General features: G+C 40.6%; 1 long non-coding RNA gene across 1 annotated transcript; it reads right to left on the bottom strand.

Annotated features, from left to right (window-relative positions):
- Nucleotides 1–3,982: 3,982 nt before the first annotated feature.
- LOC109197378 (uncharacterized) lies at nucleotides 3,983–18,529 on the bottom strand. The gene is made up of 3 exons (XR_002058500.2): nucleotides 18,440–18,529; nucleotides 15,748–15,804; nucleotides 3,983–6,692 (listed from the first exon to the last, which is right to left on the bottom strand). It is a non-coding gene; the product is annotated as an uncharacterized LOC109197378 (long non-coding RNA).
- Between the last annotated feature and the right edge of the window lie 814 nt (nucleotides 18,530–19,343).

The raw sequence follows: 19,343 nt of genomic DNA, 5'->3' as shown, positions 1-19,343 counted from the left end.
AAACCACCAGCAGCCTGAACCACTCATACATGGCAAGAATCTGATGGACTTGTTATTTCAAATAAATAACTTTTCCATCTAATTGAGGGTATTCTACATGAACTGGATCCAAGTGTGACAACCTAAGCAAAAAACTGATATATGGTAGATTAATTTCTCCCATTAATCAAATGTTTTTTCTATGAATTGAACATTTACTTTATTTCTGTCTATATGATGTCAGCTACCTGGCAAGTCATGTAACAAAATTTTCCAACTTTCTGAGCTGTTGTTTACATGAATTCTTCCAGTAGGGCAGTGATTTTTCCACTTATTCCAACGCCACATGAAAGCACCACCCGGACAGGCATTCAAAGAGCGATGCATGTGTTTACTGAGAGCTAATGTTACAGTGGCACACTGTTTTTAGTGTATTCACTGTAAAGCTTTTGGGGGTAAATATGTCAATTCTTTTAAGTCTGTTTAAAGTGCAAACTCCACTTCTTCCACATGTTCTCATCCATTATTTTTGACACTTGGCTTATGTCAAGGTGAATGGAGATGGGTGGATAGTGGGGGGTAGAGGAGAGGCACCTCACCGAACACTTCGTGTCTTCAGCTGCAGCATGAAACGGAGTCACCGGCGGAGCAGCAGAGCAGATCAGAAGGTGAAGAATATGAGAAGACAAAGAAAATAACATTATGCTAATGCAGAGTGATAGGGAGCACAAAGCCAGTGGATCCTGTTTGCTTTAGTTTGCCTCCACTGAAATGAGGGATCGCACACAGGAACGTGTAGAAACAGTGATAAAGATTTTTATTACATGCAGGTGGAATGACTTGTTTCACACAATAGTGGCACCATATGCCAACTATCCAAAACTTAATGGTTAGTTTTGCACATTTGTGGACAAGGTCGTAGGGAACTGTTTAAAAAAAATGTTCCAGATTTAAACAGTAAAGTCTGAAATTTTCCTCGAGGATCTGGAGTGTTCAGGCTCATTTCCAGCTCTGGAGATCATATAAGTAACAACATGTGGCACGATATAAGAGCACACAGGCCTTCGCGCAGCGACACATGGCCGCTGTTCCACTAATGTGTGACCTCAGACGATGGAAAATGGAAACAAGACCACACTGCTGCTATTTTACACATCCAGTCTCATACTGATATGTTTCCTTACTTGCACTGTAATGCACATAGACTGCAATAATAATAATATATGAGCTTCAATAATTCTCGAATACCTCATTTCATGTTACACATACGCTGCAATAATGAATGTAGGCTTCAATAAATCCTTTAGACTTCATATCTCTATACAGACTGAAATAATGTATATAGCTTTAATAATCCTTGTACACCTCGTATGTTTTTATACACAGCATAAATTGTGTATAGGATTTAATAAACCTCCGTATTTATACTTCCATACCTCATATTTATTTTTATACCTGGATCTCATATTCTTCTAGCTCTCTGTTTTATTTTTGACTCATTCTTGATGCATGCCATGGGTCAGGGTGAAATGATGTTTCAATCGTGTGTAACTTTGAAATATCTGAAGAGGCTTCATATGTATTTTATGAGCTGTGATAGTGAAAACTTAAACATTAGAGGTTGTTTTATTAGTTAATTTATGATTTTTCTCCAAACAATTTAACTGACATTTCTATAAAAGTTATATTTTTACATTGATATTTCTTTATATTTCTATAAAGCTCATTGAATTCAAATATTACCACTTTGATTAAATATCCATGCAGGAAATACTGAAAAAATCAGGTAAACATGTGACACATACTAATTGTGAAGTGATGTAAAGTGAGAGCTGGGATGACCCACATGACCTCTGAACCCATTGAACAAATGATTTAATATGAATTTCACCTGTCTCAGGTGTGTCAGGAATAATTTACTGAATAATCAATGAGCTCCCCTTGGCTGTGCCCTATACGTAAATGCACACAATTTTCACGCTTTGGACACGTACATGTGGATCTCATGAAGCTGCATATATGAAATAAACTTAAGCAGATGACTGTTCAGGTTTCACCATACTCTACGTTCACAGGTGAGTCTCATTGATGACCTCTTACAGACAGTGATGTGCACGTCCAACAAATTAAACACACATACTGAATTTTTCATTTTTAAGTGCTGGTTTTCATCTTTCCTTTTATTTTACTTTGTTGGGAAGCATGAGAGTCTCATGCTTCCCTAAAAGTTGCTAATCTGTTTCAGTTAGGACCGTGAGGTTGGATAACTGCTTAAGCTATGTGCTGATTTTACTATTTTACTATTTACTGGAACTCTGTAACATTTAACCAACAACAATACAACATCCTCAGAAGAAATTTCACACCCCGAGGCCTTCACTGATCAGGCGTCAGTTGGTCCAGAGGTCCAAATCTGGCACTTGCACCTCAGCGATCACTGCATCGACTGTGTGACTCACACGGATTGCCTCTCAAATAACACAGAGACAAACAATCAGAGAAGTGACAGTGGCACATTAGGACAGTCCTCTGACATTAACATTTTCCCAGCATGAGCGTCTCAAGGAGGGGCGCAGGTTGCCACCGTGGTGGCAGCTGCTCTGGCTGGCATGCGGAGGCCAGTGGGATCACCCACACCTCCTCGCAGTCACTGTGGATCAGTCTCCATGAGCTGATCAAAGGCATCTGACTCCTGCCACGCGGGGTGCTGATTGCTTTTATGCACTCGCTGACACCGCTTGGCTTGGCTGAAGACACCCTAATTAAAATGGAGAGAGTGGAGAGAGAAATAAAGTTCCTCTGCTTTGTTTCCACCCAGTCCCCTGTCTGCTTTCTCTATACACCAATCTACGTGCCAATATAAGTTTACCAAAATATAGCCAAAAAATGACCTTTTTATTAATCTATTTTTTTAGATGCAACTAATACAATGGTTTCTATATAATAGATTGAAGTGGCCACAATGATGTCAACCACTAATTTGGCAGCTCTACATTTTAGCCGTAACTGGATGAATGCTAAGATATCAGCTAATGCTAGCTAGCTTGGTTATCAAGTTGCATTCACAGACTGTATGGGAGCATCACACAGACACAGATAGCTGCTAATTAGTGCTCAGTGACAAAAAAAAAATCCTGCAATTTTACTCATCAAAACTAGAGACTCCTTGCACAGTCTGTCAGTTAACCATAGAGCAGCCATGTTATTGGTCAGATAATGGAATTCACTCGCTGGGCCCACGTCCTCATTTTAGATTTGACAGCGTTTTAGTAGATAAAGGTGAATGACTTGGACGTGAATTGAGCTGCGGTTTGGGGAAGGCCTCGAAGGGGACTGGCAGCAGCTCCCGGGCCTAGCAGATCCACATGTACTAAATAGAAGTAAAGAAATGAAAGAAAAGGATGGGAAGGGTGCATGTGAACTAGTATGAACAGCTTGTAGAACTGGGGGAACATATATAGATAAGAACTGGAAGGAACGTGTTTGGAGGCGTGGTCCCGCTCCTGATATTCCGATACTTTATCTCCAATTAAAAAAGCTCCTACAGCACAAACATGATCCAGAAGTCCAAAACACTGGATGTAGACATTTTTATTTCTGCTGCAAAGCTGGACATTTTAAATAGGAATCTATGGGGTCAGCTTCATATTAACGTCAGAGGAACTGCAGATTTTTTTGGTGCTTCTGTTTTATTTTTAACCTTAGAGATTGCTACTTGTCATTAACTTATTATACAACAGTCTTTATGTTTTCTTTTTAAAAATAAAAAAATTAAAATTAAATTCAACTCTTGCATGAAGGAACATTTATTTATGTTGATTAAGAACATTTATTCAAATGTGACTCTTTCATATGCACCATTTGTCTTGTTTTGACAGTTAAATAGCGCAGTCAAGATAAAGTCAGTAAATATAATACATGCAGAAAACCAAAGCTGCAGTACAACGCAGGTTTGGAAAAAATTATGGACAATATTTTTTTTGGCTTTCGCCAGTCTGTGCACATCTTGCAATTCAGTACAGTCCCAGTTTGTAGCCGGGAACGTCCAGGGGTTTTTTTTGCAAATCGGCTACTAGAGGGAAAAAAACATCATCATACATCTAAATCATGGTTAATTAAATTTAGGCAGACACACAAAAAACAAAGCCTGCACACAAACTGAAGGCCTGGATCAGGGCACTTCCACACATATACTGTAGGCGATAGTATTCATCGTCAACATGGCACAAACACTGTCAGTGGTGTTTGTGCCACAGTGGTTTGATTTAGATCATCTCATACAAAGCAAGAAATCATCTTAATATTACTGTGAGGAAGAAAAGTTCATGTACTGTGTGGCTGGTTTTTTTTAACAAAATTTTTTAATAATAAATAAAAATTAGTTATCTGACAAGAAATGCTTGTGACCAGACACCCATGCAATGCCTTTCCATGGTTATTGACCAGTATCACTGGAAGTATAAAATAATAAAAGAAAAGATGTAAAAAATGCTAGAAAGTGCAAGAAGGGCATCAAGTAAATGACAGAAAAAGTGACAGAAGGCAGCGTGAATTTCATTTTAGAACCAATTATTAACCAAGATTGAAAAAACCAAAAAAGAAATAAAGATCAAACAGGAAGTGGGGTTTGTTCTTGTAAGCCTTGTAGTGTTTTGGTTTTTTATATATTCAGCCAAAAATGAGTTTTTTTTGTTTGTTTTATAAATTGTAATTTAATAATTCAGTCTTCTGGCAGCTGATGGTTATCCAGCATGTCCTTTTTACCCGTCCTTCATTTGCAAGATGTCTGGGGGTTTTCTTGTAATAACTGCCTGTTTCAAATCCACCACCACATTTCCATGTTTTTTTTCTTCCTAAACACTCCATTTCTTTAGCCTTTTGTGTTCCCCCTTGGTGGATTTACTCGAGTGTTCAGGATCGCTGTCGTGTTGAAAGGTCCACTTCTGGTGCAAGTTCAACTTTTGAACAGATGGCCTCAAAAATTGTCAAGCACCCTTTGAGATGTTGCAGAATTTACAGATTCGGTGGCTACAAGCTGCCGGGTTTCTGAGGCAGTGAAACTAAAAGAAACCAGAATATTTAGACCATTTAGCTTCACAGTTGCTATGAGGTTTTTCTCTCGAGATATTCTTTTATCAAGACTAAAAATGTTCCTCTGGCTTTCATTTATCTGTCAGAGCACATTTTTCCCAAAATGTCCCCTTCTTTCCTTAAACAGTACATTCAGTGGCAAACTAATTCTGCTCTAATGTTCTTACTGGATTGCAAAGGCTTTTTCCTAGTACGCCTCGCTTATAGGTCACATTTTTGCTTATCTCAGATACCGTGAGCTGTAGAGTTCACGGTGTGAGTGTGACACATTTTTGGATTCATGAAGATGTCTACTCGCATTTAAAACTCTACTCTTGGACAGAATTTGCTATGATGGGCAGTCAATAAATCACACTCACACCTACGGCCAGTTTAGAATCACCAGTTAACCTACCAAATGTCTTTGGACTGTAGCTCAAACTCTCTTGCTGTGAAGCAGAGCTGCAACTAACCACTGCAGCAACACTTTTTCAAAGTTTCATGCCTGTGTATGTGAACATATGCATCCCTTTGTGCACCAATACTGGCATTTGAGAGATAACTGCTCTGTTTCCAAAAGTCTGCATTGGCGTGTTGGAGGAATGGCAGTGGTACAAGTTGCAGTTTTGTCAACCAGGAGACTGTGGTTTACTTTTGGGACCTTTGTTTTGTTTTTTTCCAGTTGCTGATTCACTGTACTTTTGTTTTCACTTGCTGGTTAGATCCAAACACCAAAAACTGCTCGATTTTGATGAGCTACAGTAGGATTACTTGAGTTGCAATCATAAACCTGCTCTGTGGAAATCAACAATTAGGAGCAATGGACCCGTTTTACTGATCGGATGTGTGGGGGCCCAGACATTAAAGGACACTTTCTGCATATATGAGCCATGTCTGCTGCTTTGACCTTTTAATGGCTGTTAAACTATTTATGTTATCCAAAAAAGGAGCTCCTCTTTGGCTATAGCATCCAAATATTCCTACTAGCCAGTGTTGCTGGGAAAGCCATGAGTTAGTGTTGTGTTACCACTGTTAGTGGTAACAGAGAAGATCTCAGCATCAGGCTTCTGCTTAATGCAGAAGTGGATTCAAATCACCAAGCATGGCTAATGGTCTTAGTGAGAGCAGAAAGAAAGTGTCTGGAGACCAGGTAGCAACACTCACATTCCCCTGAGAGCCAGAGTTTATCAAATTTCTATTTAAAATTCCAATAAGCAGTTTTGGGGGAGGGGTCCTCTTGTCCGAGCTGTTTCAGGTAACCAGACTCTTTGTTGGTCGCTAAGCAGGAGGAATCAATATCATATCAGGGCCCAGTGGAACACCTGACAGTTCAATTTCACAGCAAGCCTCGAAATCAATACCTTTGGAATAGTTTTGGACTTTCCCAAAGGCTACCCACTGGAGTTAATCTATGGTGTCATTAGCTCGGGTCACAGCGTGCATGGTCATTACACTGTGTAACAATAAATGTTCATAAAAGACGACACGCTTTGTCCTCTTGTGCTCGACTGCAACCTCTAATTGAAGTAAATTCATTCACGAGGTAGGGCGGGCGTCTGATCGACTGGTCCTGCAGCTCCTCTTTGTAATTCACGTCCAAGACAATGTTGGTGGGAGGGGGTGCTGGCATGTGTCAGGCTGATCTGAGGGGTACAAAGCACAGGAAATTGAACAAGGCTTTATCAAGCAGAAAATGTGTTAAAGTGTTTAGTTTGTGCTAAGGGGAAGGATTGTTTACCCTTGAAACATAGTGGCAGTTACACTTTTTTTTTCCCAAGTCCTTCAGACAAATAACGACTTCGTGATTTTAGACACGCTGGGGGAAGAACCACGGACATCCATCATGATCTCCACTTATTTGCCCATCATTTGGTACCCGGTTGAAACACAACATCCTGAGCCAAACGCTGACCATCAATTACTAATGCAGCGAGAGGTAAACTGCAGCAAGAGGGCGCGATGCAATCAGTCAGAGGGGAGAAATAATTGAAGCCATTTTGATTTTAGTGGCTCAACCAAATCTGTTAAACGAGACCTTAGCCTGCCACATAAATCAGCGTGGGTCCAACTTTAATGTTGCAGATTCTGAATGAAAACCAAAGAAAGAAGAGAGAAAAAGAACCTCCGTCTCTATTTATTGAAGCTTAGCTGAAATGGTCTGTCAAAATATACCACGGAAACCCAGTGGAAAATGACACAAGCAGCCCGGCTTTTGAGTGGCACGGTGGTTTTGGCCTGAGCCCACTCCAAATTGGAGTCTTTTTTCCCCTCTCTGGATGGGGTGGGGGGGTCCGAACAGGAAATGGCCAAGCAGGAGAGTAATGGCTAATATTCTGCGTAATGGCAAGGTTTTGCTGCTGGATTCTCAAGGTCACAGCTTGTTTCTGTGGCTGAAATACACATTTAGATTAAAGATATTTTATAATTGGATTTGTGGAGAACTTGCATGCCTGTCTCCTTGGGTCTATCCCAGCTTTCTGTATATTCTACACAAATATTTTACAAAAATGACATCAGTTAGGGAGACAAAAACAAAATCATAATGATTTTTCCTTCAGTACAGTGCACTCAGCCACTGACAGGAATTACTCTGCGGCAAGGAGAGCATATTTGGAAGTCTTGGTTTTTCAGGGATATCTGAAACTGGCTATTTTCGAGACAAAAATGCAGAGGTTTGCCTGACAAGTGGCATCATTTCTGGGATTCTGGCCCCAGTGCAGATATTCACACTCCTTCCATATCCTCTGCTTATATCCCAGCTGTATAATTTACTGTAAGGTTTGATGCTGAGGTCCAAAATTGTCCAAAATCGTCAATTTTCTTCCCAACACTCCACTTAAGTGCTCATTTGGAGGCTTCATTGAAATGTGAATAAAACCCTGAGTTAAAAGGTCAGAGGCTGGGATTAGAGCAGGAAAAATGATCCTCATTATTGTCAGTGTGTGTTGTAATCGGCTAATCAGAAATCCACATTTGTAAAATATGTTAACTGCGGCTGGAAGTAAATGTAGGCTTCACTTTGTTTGTCATATATGGAGACGTGCACATTTTTTCTTTACAGTATGTCTGTGAGTTCAGAGGATCCCAGGTGTTTGGGTCAGTGTAATAAAATAATAAAAATATATAGAGGCTACCTCATAAAAGTTCTTGATCATGAGATCTGGATCTTGTAGCTGTGAGATTATTGTTTCATAATTAAAATAAAGTAACAGGGTCTCAGTGAAAACCATTCAGAATCTTTCTGAGAATCTTGATTTTTAAAAAAGTTTTACGTTTGTACTTTTTAATGCATTTCTATACATGGAAGTACTGAGGCCCCCCCCTTCACAAACTGTATTTTAATACCTGAGAAAAGTTTTACTGCACATACTGTACCATTAACCTGCTTCCGTCAGCATACAGTCTGTGTGAGGAGAGAAAAGAAGAAGTAGTATGACTGAATGGCAGCTGTGTGTGATCAAGTTTAAAATCACATAAAGCTAAAATAAGACTATTGCAAATAAATCAAATGAATGAATACTGTTTTAAATTAGTCTTGTTACAATTTATTATCTTTCTAAAAATATCAGTTCTCTACCTTCGGTAGGTTCTATATAATTTAATCAAATATATATAGAGAGAGTTTTTTGGGGTGGAGACCATTTGCAAGTCATACATTTAATCACAAGGTCTCCAAACAATCACAGTCCGTCCTGGCTGACCACAATCACTCTTAGCAGTTATTTGCAAACCTTTAGCAGTTTGTCTGTCTTATTTATGAAAACAGACAGATTGCCGACACATTGCAATCACTCTAAGTCAGTCTGCACTGATGAGCAACTTGTTTGCAGTACACCACTCAACTCAACTGGCTGCCAACTAGTTGTATTCCGGTTGTACTGCTATATAAGCACAAGGTTGAGGACATCATGTTGCAGTTCTACAGCAATTACAGTCTCTATTTGTAGAGGAATTAAATTAAAAAAAAAATGAAATCCATGAGATTCTGCTTGGACTCTGAGTGTAAATAGTTAATGCATGTTTAATGTGAATTTATAGTGTTGTAGACAGCAACAGATTGGCAACAGACAGCAACAGATATGCAATTTTCACCAATTACAGTTAATCACCCTTATTACTGTTATTATAAAAAACAGATTGCATGTACTCGCCAAATTGACCTCCATTCAATCAAAAACTGGCAACAGACTTCTGTCTTATTTAATTATATAATTCTGTCTTATTTTAATGCCACACTGATGCAATGGCATTTTATTTCATACCCTTTCAAAGGCAACGAGACTGCACAGCCGCAATAATTTTGGTTGTGCTGTGGTTTCCAACCGCTAGTGTTTCTAGAGTGTAACTGTAGCATTAAACATAAAGGAATTAAAAGAACTAAAAGAATGCAGTCTCCGGAGTCTCATTCATTTAACACTACGATCAAAAAAATGAAAAAAAGCTGTCAGTATTAGATGAGAAACTGGTGCATCCCTCCTCCAGCTCTTTGGAGGAGGTAAAGGTGAAAGGTGAGTGAAAACAATTTTACTTTTTCTTGTAAGAAGGAGATGAGATTCCTCATCGTGTGATCATTGGTGCTCATTACAGTTACAGATGTACTCAGTATTACCTGGTTGCGTGTGTTTTTCACAGGAAATATGGGAGCTATTACAGCCTCGAGGCCATTAAAGCCCTCAAGCTGCATTTTAGATATTGATTACAGTCATCTGTCTGTTTAATGATATTTTGGACATGTGCTGTAATTGCTTTAATAAATAAATGTAAATGACAAAGTGGAAGATTGTCATCTTAACGCGATCCACACCTTAAAGGGGGCTCTTTTTATTTTAATTGATCCAGAAGGCTCCTTAAATATCACACACACATCCACAGAGCAGCTCAGCCCCACCGCAGAGCTGCAAAGGAAGCTCGTCCATAATGACTACTGGAGCAGAAACATGAGTCAGAAGGAAGGGATGAACGCTATACAAACAAAGCTCCGGAGCCACACCGTGGAAATAACAAGCAGCTGAGGACAGTAAAACACGAGAGGTGAAACCTGCGGCTTCTAATTTGTATGACTGAAACATTTCCATCAGTTTATATGAAGAGACTTCAAATCAGCACAATGTTTAGTCTGAGGGACGCATTTTTAGCTTTACATATGAGCTGTATCATACCAGCAAAGTTTGACTGGAGTGAGCACAAACATTTCAATCAGGTCACATCTGTGGAAAGGAAGCAGGCGGAAAAACACAATCTGAAAAGCTGGGGTTAAATGGAATTGTGAGAAATAATTCACACTTTCATTTTTCCACGTTTTTGTAATTTCACAGTAATTGCATCCATACTGGATCGTTTATTTTACTTCCCAAAGTAAAAAAACCCTTCAGTATCCAAAATATTCCTAGAAGCAAGTCTTGCAACTTGGCAGCCATCTTGAAACGAATCCAAGGAGTTATTTTGAAGCCCTTATCGGAATGAATATGGGGAGACCTTTAATTTTAATGGTTATTGTGACATAAAATTGCATCTTAAGAATCACCAATCAAATCATTAAAATAAAGCTTAAAAAAGAATTCAAAAAAATGAAAAATGAAGTTTCCCAGCTTGTAAACCAGTGAGTTATACGACCAGCACTCTTACCCTCTTGATGACTTTTGAATATTCTCACAACCTCAATGGCCTTGGTGTTGATTTTGTCTGAAACAAGCTGTTTTAGCTAGTTCCCCTTTAAGACAACTACCTTTTTGCTGGCTGCACCTCATAAACACATAGTTTTCGGGGGGTGAAATGTCCTATCTTTTCTCCATGGTGTTATACGGATTCATGAGCACAAAAAAATGCTCATAGCAGTCTGCATCCTGAGCTTACAGCTGACGGGGGTTACTTTAATATGAACATCCACCACAGGAAATATATTCAGAAATTAAGGAAACGCAGAAAAGCTCCAGTTTAAATACCACAACAAAGCTTACAACTAAAACCACATTATTCATCATTTGGCAGAGCGTGTATCTCTTACCATCATCCTTTCCATGGCTTGGGGAAAGTACAGTGCATTCTCATTAAAACTCAAAACAATAAAAGGGGAATAGACTTCCATGGGCAGTACTCTGAGCGCTGCGAAATTACATCTAAATATTAAAGAGCAATCTGTCTTTCCAGGAGCACACCGGGAACCAAAGAAACGTCCATATGCAGGCCGCTGGCTCTAATTTTTTAAGTGCTCTGAGGACCACAAACAAAATCCTGCTTGTTGACATAAAATAAAACCCGCATGGAGGTCAGAGACAAAATAAATGAGCATTTTGATAAGCCGGCCCTTATTAAGCACAGTTTTTGCACTGAATTTGTGCACATGTGTAAAACGACTTCAGGGCTTTTCCGTATTTTCTACTAAAAGTGCAGAGCATGCCCGTGGCAGATTTGTAACTCACTGTGCTGCCTTTAAATTAAGTAGAAAGGGAATGTTACACAAACATGCTGAATTTCAATATATGTTGCAAAATAACTATCAAGTACAAGGTATTTAAGTTGTAAGATATGTCTTGTAGGGATTGTTTCTGTGTGAACTCTTGCAGAAAGTGGAAAGATGTGAGCTTTAAGTTGGTGCTGCTCCCGTAATGAAAGAAAATTTAGTTTAATAAAAAAATCCAGGTCCAATTCAAATGCACTGGTTGGTAAAACCTTACAAAAGTTTGAAGGTCCACTTGGGTTTCACCTGTGACTTGGAAATAAACTAATTAGATTAGTTAGTTATGCCTCCTCTGCCTAACTAGAGTCAGTAATTGTTATCTTTTAGATTTGGCTCCTCTATGGTTAACTGTTCTAACAGAAGTCTGTGCTGCAGTTTAGGTGAGCGAAAGTCTAAGATTTTATTAGTCTGGTACTTAGCACTAATAAGCAGACTTTTGTGTGTGTATGTGTGTGTGTATGAACACTACAGTGGCCAAAATGTGTAGTCCAAAACCAGAGGGTGAAATCACAGTGGCCACGTCCATCTTGATGCAGTCAACAGGCTGCCCTTGTGGCCCAACATAAAGCCACACCCAGCGTCATCAGTAGACAGACGTCATCGTGTGCCCCAAATAAGACCTCACCAAAAAAACAGCCATTAAAATCCACTCAATCTGCTAATTGCAGATTATGGGAGGCTCGATCTTTGTTTTTGCCATATGTGACATTAACTGTGGTTTGGTCCTCTCTCGCTGGTTCAGGCTGTAAAGTGCGAAATATTCTCCCCGGTCTGTTTCTTGCTCACTGCGCATGCAGAGATGTACACAGACCAGCAGATCCCGGTGTTCTGTCTCTGCCTCACAGTAACTGTCACGGCAGGTTGGTAAGTTCGACACCGTGCTCCCCTGACCGGTCAAAGCCGCCAGGGTTAGCAACATGTCTGCCAGAAGCCTGGCCAGGTTTTTGCATTAACTTGCTCAGAAACAGACACACACTTTCCAATGTGACGCTATGTTGCACATTTAGCGTTACAAATCTGTTTGCTATTCACATTCTTCATAATTTTCCAGATTTAGGGTCAATTTTATTGCCGTTACCAGCCCAGGCTTGTTTAATGAACACCGACACTACAGGCTGTAATAATCCATAAAACTGATCAAATAGTCACACTGCATAGCCTACAACATTCAGTAATTCTCAGACAGGCCAATCCCTTCATCGTGTCAGCTGGGCAACGATGACATGTGCTGGTTCTTGTAGCATTTAAGAGTTACAGAGATGTGAACGCGTCCAGACGTGTTTTTATTTGAAAGAATAGGTGCTTGAATTTGTTCTTCGCCCACGTTTGGCACCTCGACACCCCTGAGCGGGTTGAGTAAAATCCTTACTTCCATTACATCAACAGTGGGAAACACTTCATGCCAGTTAATCAGTCTGAGCTCGGCTCTCTCCAACTCTGCTCTCACAGCTTTCCTGGAATGTTCAAGTTGGCAATTATTTTGCAGTTCAGCAATAAAAACAGCCAGGCAGTTAGACCGTACCGAGTAAGCTGTTGTAGAAATCCCTTTACATGCACTTATCCTGCACCTTTACTCCATTAAGACTGCTTAAATTCCATAATTACACGCTATATCGCTGGATCTCGGTCACACTTTGTAAGACATCACAGCGCAGACACCAAACTGCTCCTCGGTGGGTGAATTTTTCCAGAAGTAAAGACCAGGGCTTCCACATGTGCTCTGCATGTCACAGCTGGTTTAGCTCAACTCTGTGTGTCCTGTCACTTCACTCAGCGCTCAGTTAGCCATGGGGTCAGGCTGGGACTGTCTTCCCTTTTAATGAACCAGCAGATAATGGCCTATAGGGGCCCAGGAGAGACATGACACAAATTGCAATGTCCTTTGACTGGGATTAGTGGTAATTACTGTTAGCCTTGGCAGATCAATGGGGTAGCAGCACAACACGTAGAGGCCACCCCGTGTCACACGCTAGCTTGATACCAGCAGTCATAAATGCACAAACAAAGGAAATGGGATCTGACGGGCACGGTCTCACACCCCTCCGCTTCTCTTCACGGTGCTCGTATTTGTTGCTCCCAGACAATGATGACAGCTCGTAGCTGTGCTGAGTTGAGGTTCGCGCTCTGACTTTGTTGTACCAAACACCATCCACCTCGTGTAACAGTCACACACCCGAGTTTAAGCTATTCAAACAGATCTGGGATGGCTGTGGCATATGGATATGCAAAGTGAAGGTGACAGTGCATCTACAACTGCATTTATTCTAGTGTCTGTAAAATTCAGTCTGACTCTATCGATGTCTAAATGAATGACCCTGCTACTCAGTGGATCTGTGACCTCAGAAAAAACTTTCCTGATGGGTTTATGGGCTCTGTTGCTAGTTTTTGCATTTAATTAAATATAAAATTATATGTATTTTGTTCATTACAGTCCCATTAGAGTCAGAGAGAACAATGAAGCAGGGGGTGATTAAGGGTTTGGTTACCATATGATTGACAAGTCAGTGTGCTCCTCGGTTTCTAAGTCAAATTTACCCCTTGATTTTTTATTCATGTTTAAAAAGCTCACAATCGGTCGGCAAGGTGCGCCTACAATCAGATTAAGGCCATGCCCATACTAATACGTTTTCGTTTGAAAACGCGTCTTTTTCTCTCCATTTTGGTCTTCTGTCCACACTCGGACGATGTTTTTGATTAAGGAAAACACAGCTTTATGAAAAAGATCTCCAAAGTGGATACATTTGAAAACGCAGTTTCCGCGTCGTTGTGTTAACTGTGAAAACAGAGGCTTTCAAAAATGATGACGCATTTTAGTCATATGATGCAGTCATGTGACCAGTCCAACTAAGATAGCGGACAGCATTGTACAGCTTGTTTGCTTTCAATTTTGACAGCCCTATTAAAGATTAATATCATTTTGTACATGCTCTAGATAGCTCGTCGCTTTTGCAACTTTGAACTCCACCTCATTGACATTTTGCCGCAACGTTTCAAAGAGACAGAAAGTAAATAAATGGCAGATGGAAATGGCGCAGGTCGAATCGTGTTACGTTTCATGCATGCACAGTACAGGAACGTAAGCGTTTTCAGTGTGGATGAAAACGATTGAAAACGATAGTGTGAACGTGGAGTGTTTTTGGATGAAAACACCGTTTTCAAATTTATCCGGATTAGTGTAGACTTAGCCTATGGGGCTGAACCCTGTCTACACATGTATAATCTCCACTGAGCAACACTGGAGTGGCTAGTTTGACATAGTGGACAAACCAAATTCAAGCTTTATTAAAGTGGACTTACTTATTCTGCTCATGTCCAGAGCCATACCTTTATTCATAGAGTCTACTACAGCAGCTTTGCATAAGTCACAGTTTAAAATAATCCTTATTTATCTGATTCTGGGTCTTAATACAGCCCTTTATTTACTCCTTTACTCCTTCACCTTTTCAGGACTTGGCTGTCCCTCAGAAACTGCAGGTAGGTGGAGCCTCTACTCACAGCCAAAGACGAGTGTCTCCAATGATGATTAGGCAAATCCACTCTGTATAACATGATACATAGCTAAAGATTAACAAAAGAAACTGCATGAGCTTTTGGATCAAAGGGTTTACTGTACAAACACTGTCTAAAGTTTCAAATAATGAGGATCACCTTTGCAAGGGTGCAGCTTCAGGTTCAATACTTCTGGTGATCAATGGCCAGAGCTATAAATTAATGTTTAAACTGAAGTATCATGTAAGCACTAAACATCTGGTCACCTTAATGAGAAGGTGCACACAGGTGTGAAATCATGTAATACCTAATGGTTTTTTTGCCTGCAGCCTCCGGCAAGAGCACATCCCTGTTGACTAATGTGAATTTCGTGCCCTGACATCTCAATGAGTGCCATCATACGAGTCAAATGAATGCCATTCCCGTCCTCTTTAATCTCTATTTCTGCCTGCTCCCTCATCAGGCTGCCTGGTCTGCAGATGATGTCACCCTAAGTCGGCGTTGTCAGAGAGCCGAGTGTTGCTCCTCTTACCTCTGCAGTGTGGGGACGAACCCCTGATTAATGGCTCTGGCTCTGCTCTCATGGGTTTTCAATTAAAGCAGCCAGACAGATCCATGGACATACAGGCGCAAACATGAATTTAAACCACACTGACACAGACAATGTGAAGAAGACTGGGATTTAATTGAAAGAGTGTAATTTAAGCGGGGGATACAAATAGAGTGCTCCTTTATGGCGTGACAACACTCACCTCTGACCTCCCACTGTGTGAGAACGCTGGTGGTTAGTCCATTACAGCAGCATAAATCTACATGGGGAGAGGGAGACGTGATTAGAGCACATACTTTGAGGACATGCAGACGAGTGAGACTTGTAGAAAAATGAAAAAGTCAAATAGAAATAGTCAAAATACTGCCAGAGGATAAATGAACCTGACCTGTATTGTGAGGGGATCTGGTTCTGCTATTCACCCATTATTTCCAGTTACTTCTAATAGCTTTCTTAACTCAGTGTTAAACTAATGAAACACAAGTACATCCTGCTTAATCTCTGAAAGGATTTTAACAAAAAAGAAGCTAATGTGACAAAAGTCAAGTATCAAAAGTTCTTCTAACATTCACTTGATGTTTTCTCTAGGAGGGAGTCTGTCCCCATAGACTCAGAGTTAGACTCAGTTAAAATGTCTGATTTATGGCTGAAATAAACGTGCTTTCAGCTTGATACAGTCTCCATAGCTCATTTCACCTTCATGACAACTTATAACTCAGATATTTATCTTTTGTAGGCTTACATTTTGGGGCCAGCACAGGTGGTTGTAGCTGCTAGCTGTCTTCTAGGCTTCACCTCAGCTAATTGAAGTCACTGAACTGGACCTCAGGATGGTAATTGTGCTGCTTGAGCCTTTTGGAGCATTTGCAACGTAATTTTCTGACCAATAATATGGCTGCTGTGGATTTAAATATACTAGCAGACCAATCAAGAACTCTGAACTCCAGTTTTAGTCAAATTATGGATTTTATTTGGGTGTCACAAAGTACAAATTATCAGATTTCTGTGTCTGTGTGATGCTCCAGTACAGACTGTGGATACAGCTTGATAACCCAGCTAACTAGCAGTAGCTGATAACTTAGCTCTCTCATCCAAATATGGTCACTTCTGACTCAAAAGCCAATATGGCTCCTTTCAAACTGTTATTACTGTTAAGGCTTTTAAATATGAAATCCAAAACTAATAGGTAAGGTCACAGTTTCCATCTTTTTTATACAGTCTATGATGAAAACAACACTTTAGCAATGCAATTTTCACATTCAAAGTCATATAACTTCTATACATGTTCAGTAAGTGTTGTATTTTCTTGATAGCAGTTTTAAGAGGATCTAGTCTGTCGGTTTCCAGCTGTAAATGTTTATTCATGGATTTTTACTAAAGAGGCTGAAAATAATCCTTGATCTTATACTGGGCCTTCACTCCATCTTCTGCTTGAAACCAGTTGCTTTAGCCCCTCACAAACATAAAGTTTGTTAGCCATGGTTGAAACCAAACTTTAGAAGATCCACCACCAGAACAGATGATATATGATAGGAAATAAAAGGAAAGCACAGCTATTAAAAATGGCCTTCTTTTCTTAAATATACAGCTGTTAAAATCAACGCACTAAGCAACAATAAACTTTTTGTGATTAGTGAAATGCACATTGTCATGATTTAAAAAGCTGAGCTCAAATGTTAAGGAGAAAAGGGGTAGCACTACAGAAGCACAAAAAGAAGAGAAGTACACTTTTCAACTAATGGTCTGGTTCCCTGAAGCTGGGGTAAACATGCTCCAGCCACTGTTTTGAGAATTTTCTCTGGATATATTATTATCTTTGCGCCATGAAGTGTCCTCTTAGTCACACCATCCTGTCTCTCATTTGTTCAAGTTGTCATCTCACATCTGAGCGACCCAGCATCTGTAAACGATTTTAATGAGAAAAAGTTGTGTGGCATCTTAAAAAGGACAACAAAAATATTGTGATGGTTACAGAGAAGTAGGTGGATGACGCTGCCGGCGGCACTGGGCTCTCTAACCTGATGAATGCTCCTCTGCCTCATGTAGACCCAGATTAAAGAAGCTGCCACAGACAGGAAGGCCAGCGAGAGCGTTTTTGATCTTATTTCATTCGATTTGGGCAGCTGCAGCAGACACACGGCTATGTGCTTTTAAGGACGCGCACCGGAGGAATACGCACCGCCACCCTTCACAGGCCCGGTCTCCAATGATTCGGATTAAAGGCTTTATTGGTGCAGCTCGGCGGAGGTTTTATTGTGTTTGGTTTAATTGGCATAAAGCGGGTCTCCTCTGAGATGCTTTATTATTTTAAACAGTGTAATGAGGTTTATGTAGCGCCGAGGGAGCAGAAGCCAAGGCAGGTTTTGCATCCATCATAAACAGAGAGAAGCTATAATGGGATCTGGGGCTGCAGGAAAGAACAGGAGGAAATGATAGCGGGGTTATTCCATACAAAACAAGTTCCCACCTGACCCCTTCAGGATCAGCTCATTCTTTGTAACAATGACTTTAGTCTATTTAATTAATCCACACAAAAAAATACCTTATGTTATGAATATTTGCAGAGTAACAGGCCTCGAAACATACTTTTAATTAACATTGTTTTCTCTTGGAGTACAGGAGACATCTACAATGAAATTTCAAGGGTTGAAAAACAGGTTTAAACTCTATTAAGACCTGATCACAGAGAATCTGCTGGTGAAAACAGAATTCAAAAACAATGAATTATGAGGGTTTAAGCACATGTGTCCTCAGTGCATACAGGTTCAGCTGCTGGCACCACTGTTTGAGGTCACAAAACAGATTCATGAAAGCACCAGGAGCCTAATAAGAGGCAGAAGACTGCAAACTAAGACTGCACAGACACTAAAACCTAGGAATAAACCGAATGGTACCTGTAGTGGGTGTGGGTAGAGTTGTTTGTCCCGCCTGTTTGGGGGGGGGCTGTGCAACGGTGGTCGAAAAACAAAGTCACCCTGCGTCACCAGCATGTGTCCGTTGGGCGGACACTAAAAAAAAATGGGCGATTGGGTTGTTTGGCAGCACAGCATGTTCCAATTTCTCGAGTTAATGGAAAATTTCTCCTTGCTTCCTTGTCACGTTTCCCGGGGCCAGACACAGACCATCACCAGGTAAATAACAACAACAACAAGCCTGATCCGGGCCTCGCTGCTCCTCGGCACTGCCCGGAAATATATCAGCCAACGTGTTTGCTTCTCAGAGGCGTGGCGTTAGGAGGAGGAAGGGAGCGAGAAAAACAAATGTTGGCTCAGTTTCTTTTTGGAGGAGCTACAAGGCTGCCGGCCAAACACTGGCCATCACCACCGCATTCAATATGATCCCTAAAATCAACAGACATGACGAGCGGCGAGGCTGGCCGAGCATGAATTATGGTGCAGGCCAACAGAGGTTTTTCATCTGCTGTCTGTGCCTCTTTCTTCTGACATCTGCTGGGATGTCGCTCCCTCTCTCTCACCGAGGATACTCAGTGGCATCATCACACAAACTCTGCTGTTCTTAATGAATGCAGACAGATGAGGCTTACAGGGTTTGGCTCCACAGCGCACTGCTGTCTTTCTTAAACCAACAGATCAGCTGTTAATGATGCTGATTTCGATTGCTAACAAATAAAAGCATTTACCTTTGTTTCTTTCTCTTATTTTTTCTACAGGGTATATATTCTTTTCTTTTTCTCTGAGTATCTCCCACTGTGACCTTTGGTGGTCTTTTTACAGCAGAGGTAGGAGAAAGCTCGCCCGCAGCCTCACATTATCGGATGAGGCAGCTGACAAATGTGAC

The sequence above is a fragment of the Oreochromis niloticus genome, linkage group LG16, assembly GCF_001858045.2.
Source record: "Oreochromis niloticus isolate F11D_XX linkage group LG16, O_niloticus_UMD_NMBU, whole genome shotgun sequence".
NCBI lineage: Eukaryota > Metazoa > Chordata > Actinopteri > Cichliformes > Cichlidae > Oreochromis > Oreochromis niloticus.
The sequence above is the reverse complement of the archived record's forward strand: the minus strand, read 5'-3'. Positions and strand labels throughout refer to the sequence as shown.